Raw genomic sequence first — 4975 nt, 5'->3', positions numbered from 1 at the left:
AGTTTGCATGTTCTCCCTGTGTCTGCGTGGGTTTCTTCCAAGTTAGGTGTATTGGCGATCTGAAATTGTCCCTGGTGTGTATGTGCCCTGTGGTGGGCTGAAATTGGCTCCAGCAGACCCCATGTTAGGATATAGCGGGTTGGATAATGGATGGATCGATGGATGTTATACATATATTGATATAGTTTAAAACCAATAAATTATTCCAAAAAGTATTTTAATGAAAACAAAAGCACAGAATCAGCTTAATTATTGTCCACTTGAGTCCCAGTTCGTCTCTCTGCTTCTTTCCCCATCTATCTCATACCATCCTGGTCTCATCAGCAGGGCTGAGATGCTGGTGAGTGTTGTCAAGGATCTCATCCCAGCCTCCAAATATGGGCTCCATTGTTATGCCTCCTGTCTTCAGTCAGGCAGTTACACCTACTCCTCTAAATGATCAGCAGGAGCAACCTGCCCCTAGAGAGCCATTCCTCTCACTCCCTTGCCGGGCCACCCAACCTCCTTGTCTTCTTTCCTCTGCAAGTACACGCTCCCACTGTCTTTATCTCTTTGCTTCCTCATTTGTTGTCCCAGATTCTGTCCAACTTAGAACTTTTTTATACCTGGGTGAAGATGCTTTAACTAACAACCCAGGAAGAGTTAATGGCTTTTCACTTGCACGCACCTATACCCCCAAAGTCTGAACATTTTAATATAAAAATCACACACTGCCACATACCCTTAACAACCTGTATTACAGTTGCCTAGAGGCCAAGCAAAGAGTTTTTCTCGCCCAAAGCACTAAGGACCTGATCTTTTTGCCTGGTCATTGTCTATATGGATTATGCATGTTCTTCTCACTGTATTGTATGTTTATGAAGTTGTTCTTCTGTGCTTTCTGGTTTATTTTGACATCCAAAGGAAATATACATTAAGTCACTCTAATCTATTGCTGAGCAATTATAGGAATGTGCACTGAGATGGGTTGCTTTCCTTTATAATAGGTCGAAGTGAAGCCAGACTTGCTATCAAACCTGCTACGACAAACAACAACTCCCCTTTAACCATATACTGCAAATTAAATGCATAATATAACCCATCCATCTTCTAAACTTACTTATCCAGAGCAAGAGCGCAGAAAAGCTGGAGCCTATCCCAGCAAGCACTGGACACAAGGCAGGAACAAACCCTGGAGAGTACATTACAGGGTGAGCACAGAGACACACACTAGGACCAATTTAACATGACCAATTCACTTAACCCAAGGGTGTCTAACTCCGCAGGGTAGCCGCAGTGGCTGCAGGTTTTCATTCTAAATATCTTCTTAATTAGTGAGCTGTTTTTGCTGCTGATTAACGTGTTTTGCCTTCGTTTTAACTGACGTGACTTGGACCCCTTAGTTGTTTCTTGTTCCTTAATGAGCAGCCAAACAATAATGAGACACAAAACAAGCCGACACATGACAACCTAGCCTGAAAATAAAGAAAGGTGAAGGTCTTGGTCATGTTGGTCTGCTCAGGTCACCAAAACATCTTGACGGTGGTCTTAGAAAAAACAAAAAATCAACAGTATGCTGTGGCAGAATGAGAGCAGCAACAAGTCATGATATTCAATAATGTCTTTAGATAGATAGATAGATAGATACAGTAGATACTTCATTAATCCCAAGGGGAAATTCACATACTCCATACTTTAATTAACAGCAAGAACTGCCTTCTCATTAAGAAACTGGTTGGAATAAAATTGGCTGGAGTTTGACGTTCAAATTTAGTGGGTCAACTGTTGGCTCATTTCAAATCTCATTTCTGTTTGGCTGCCATATAATAAAGAAATGAATCCTTAAAAACAGGGCTAGTAAATGAAGGGAAAATTAGTTCATTAGCAGTGAAAACTGCCTGTTGATTAGGAATAGGGTTAGAATGAAAACATGCAGCCACTGCGACCCACCAGGACTGGAGTTGGAGACCCCTGACTTAACCTGTATGATTTGGAATGTGGGAGGCAACTGAAAGACTCAGAGAAAACCTGGGACATGAATCTTAGTCTCTTTGTTGAAAAGCAGCAGTGCTACCACTCCGCCACATTGTGCCTATAATACAGTATAATATAATACAGGATTGCATTCCTGTCTTGTATTTAGGCTCATGTCTCTACGCTCATAAACTGAATTTAAACAGGCTTGAGAATTATATGTTTGATTATAAGAGAAGGTTATAATGATGCAGTGATTAACTCTGTTCTCTCACTGCTGAAGGGTCCTAGGTTTGAGCTCAGGCTTGTCATGATATGGGCTTTGATTGTTATCCACCATACCTGCATGGGTTTTCTTCTGGCACCCGATTTCCTCCCACATCCCAAAGGAATGCATGTTTGACTGATTTGCCTCCCCTGCAGATGATAAAAATAATCTACAGTACAACTACCACTCCTGACTCCTGAACTGGAAACTGGTTTCTAAATAACTTGAATATTTTAAAATACTGTACATCTCTGTATATCTCAGTTTTAATCTGGGAGCAATCCTCAGAATAAACCCCACTGAAAAGAAACATTGTTGTTGCTTTAAGCAATAAATTATTCTCTTTTTGTTGTTTTTATCTAAACCTTTTTTAGTGTATACCTTTTTTTGTGAAAGAATAAAGTTTGTACAGTGTGCGCGCTCCTTCGGTTCAGTGCGCGTGACACCGGCGCCCCAGGTCAATTTTCCTCCTCCCCTGGTGTCGCGTGAAAGTACGCGCGTGCGCGATCCCGATTCGACAAACTCCCGGATAAAAAAAAAAAGAGTCGGCGGTCCGCATGGAAACGCAGCTCCGAGGATTTAAGGGGCAGTAAATACAATCTGATTTACAAACTCGCCGGACAATTGGAAGCGCTGTATTGGTTTTCATTATGAACGCCAGGAGCAAAGGACAAACAACAGTTTAGAGAGAAAGAGAGAGACAAGGATTTAAGTGGAACGACTCCGGGTGCCGCTCCAGCTGCTGCGGACTTGCAGAGAAAAGGAAGTCGCACTGTTTGATTGGGAATCATTGGGAATCGCGCCCTCTCTTCTCCCTCACACGCGCTCTCATACAGATAATAACGATTTTTGAATATTTGTAATGCGTTGTGAACAATTAAAATTATTCTCCACTGGACTTGTATTTTCCTGGCATGTTTGCTGATTTCACAGAGGGGAGTACCTACACCTTCCTGACTCTTGATGTTACTGCTTTTATGTGTATTTATAATGCGCTTTTCTGGAGACAGCAGAACCTGCTGCAGAGTAGCAGCCACTGAGGAGATTCGCGGGAGGAGAAGCGGCATTTAAGGAAGCAGGGTGAATTTCAAAAGCACAGGTAAGAGAAGCCTGGGAAAAAGCGAGGCTGACAGCCGGTGCGTGGGAGCCGGAGAGAGAGAGAGAGAGAGATCACCTGCAGTGTGGCGCAGGAGAGGTGGAACCGAGGGAAAGTTGCGCTACCTGCGGCAGGGCATGTCTCTGCATCGCGTGCCAGCATGTCCCAGTCCCGGAGCCCTCCGCTCCCTGGCATTCTTATGTACACGTTCGGAAACGTTTTTCTGTATGCGTGTACTACATCGCCCGAGTCTCGGATAGTGCTTTTTTTCAGTTATCCATTTCCGTCCACCCATCTATCTACTAATCAGGCTATCGATGACTCACTGCCCATATCTTTCCCCGCTGTCGTACTGCGTGTTTTAGATGACGCGATTAGCCACATAGTTTCTGTGTAACGCGACGTTAAGTATTTTGGTCCGATTGTTCAATCCTTCCATCCCATTGCTATTTTTTTTCTTTACTATCCATTATTACTAATTTAGTCATATTACAGCCTCCTATATATCTCTAGTTTCGTTATAGTCATTGCAGTCCAGTGTCTGTCTACCAGCCCCAACGCGATCCAGTGCCTATCTATTTGCAACACTATAGCGCAATTTCTCTGCTCGTGAACTCGAACCTCGTACCATCTTATGTCGGTTTATCTCTTCAGATGCTATGTTTATATTTCCACTTGTTCCGTTACATTGCTAACAATAAATTAATTCATCGATTGTTTTTTTTTTTTTTTACTGCTGGTGTACGTCAACATAATTAAAGTCCTGTAACTTTACAATAATATGATTTCTCACTTGTCCCATGACAGTCAGTCTACCACGTTCCTTTACTTGCAGTTTACATTCTTATAGCTGTTCAGCAGTCATCGTGCGTTTCGTACTTGCTCTTACATTCGAATATCTGTCCATCTGTCTTGTGCCTTTCCTATCTATGTCCCTATGCCCTGCTACTAGACTGTTTCTGTCTTGTAAACTATAGGTTACCTCCTCTCTCATTCGGACATATCCGTCCCTGTTTTGCATAATTCCTCAATCTTTTTGTGAAAAGCTTAGTTTTTAATATCTTAACGTTTCTGATGCATGTGGCCATCCCCATAGCTTTTTCACCTTTTTGCATCATTTATTTCTGTCACATTTTGTCATTTTATCGTTGTCTGTTATTTCGTGTTCCTTGTCTCCGCTCTCTTGCTGATGTCATTCGCGAGGCTAAATGTGCATTTTTGCTTATCTTATGAAGGCTACTCCATGGTTTTTTGTATTGTACTTCTTTTAATTTTCCTCCTTCAGTTTGTCTTTCTCTGTTGCTGATTACATAGTTCTAGTGTCTCTGTCGATCGCTTTTTGGCACTCTGTCTCATTGCATCTTCACCGGTCTTACATGACTCCCTTTTTCAGGGCGTTTCAATGTGTGTAACTTAGGCTGTTAATGTTTAACTTTCTATTTGTCCCTGTCCCTATTTTTTAATCTTACTAACACCATTTTTTATTGTATTTCTGTACTCGTCCATCTGGGTGACCACAATGTTGTCTGTCTCAGTTCTGTTTAACAGAATTGTTGTAATCCACCTCCATACCAATTCACTGTCATTTGCTTTACAAGAGCTGTGCTGTAGATCAGTGTTTCATTTTAATTTTTCTCTCTCTTCATTGCAGTTTTGGC

At 41.9% G+C, this 4975-nt stretch overlaps 1 long non-coding RNA gene across 1 annotated transcript in view; it reads left to right on the top strand.

Moving 5' to 3' along the window:
- Positions 1–2743: 2743 nt before the first annotated feature.
- The window catches only part of LOC120535891, a 200705-nt gene continuing 198473 nt past the window's right edge, over positions 2744–4975 (top strand). The window contains exon 1 of the long non-coding RNA XR_005634986.1: positions 2744–3320. This is a non-coding gene — a long non-coding RNA (uncharacterized LOC120535891). The remainder of the gene's footprint in view (positions 3321–4975) is intronic.

This window comes from Polypterus senegalus, chromosome 9 (genome assembly GCF_016835505.1).
Source record: "Polypterus senegalus isolate Bchr_013 chromosome 9, ASM1683550v1, whole genome shotgun sequence".
Taxonomy (NCBI): Eukaryota; Metazoa; Chordata; class Cladistia; order Polypteriformes; family Polypteridae; genus Polypterus; species Polypterus senegalus.
The sequence above is the reverse complement of the archived record's forward strand: the minus strand, read 5'-3'. Positions and strand labels throughout refer to the sequence as shown.